The sequence below is a fragment of the Corvus brachyrhynchos genome, unplaced genomic scaffold (genome assembly GCF_000691975.1).
Source record: "Corvus brachyrhynchos isolate BGI_N302 unplaced genomic scaffold, ASM69197v1 scaffold34, whole genome shotgun sequence".
In the NCBI taxonomy this organism is placed as follows: Eukaryota; Metazoa; Chordata; class Aves; order Passeriformes; family Corvidae; genus Corvus; species Corvus brachyrhynchos.
In genome coordinates this window covers 7,575,367-7,575,734 of record NW_008238126.1, presented here as the reverse complement: position 1 = coordinate 7,575,734, position 368 = coordinate 7,575,367, and the positions used below count along the sequence as shown (strand labels likewise).

The window sequence follows — 368 nt, the reverse complement described above, 5'->3', positions numbered from 1 at the left end:
GGCACTGGAGCTTCACAGAATTCATTCAGGTGGGGAAAGTCCTCCAAAATCACTGAGTCCCACTGTTTCCCCAGCACTGCCAGGGCTGCCACTGCCCCATGTCCCCAAGTGCCACATCCACACGGCTTTTAAATCCCTCCGGGGATGGGGATTCCACCCCTGCAGCTGTGTCAGGGCTGGACAGGCCTTTCCATGAAGAAATTTCCCCAATGTCCACCCTGAGCCTCCCCTGGCCCAGGCTGAGGCCGTTCCCTCTCCTCCTGTCCCTGTTCCCTGTGAGCAGAGCCCGACCCCCCCGGCTACCCCCTCCTGTCAGGGACTTGTGCAGAGCCACAAGGTCCCCCCCGAGCCTTCTTTGCTCCAGGTTG

The 368-nt window shown here is 60.9% G+C and overlaps 1 protein-coding gene across 10 annotated transcripts in view; it reads right to left on the bottom strand.

Annotated features, from left to right (window-relative positions):
- Nucleotides 1–368, bottom strand: part of FGGY (FGGY carbohydrate kinase domain containing) — a 257,963-nt gene that overhangs the window by 4,061 nt on the left and 253,534 nt on the right. The window lies entirely within an intron of this gene.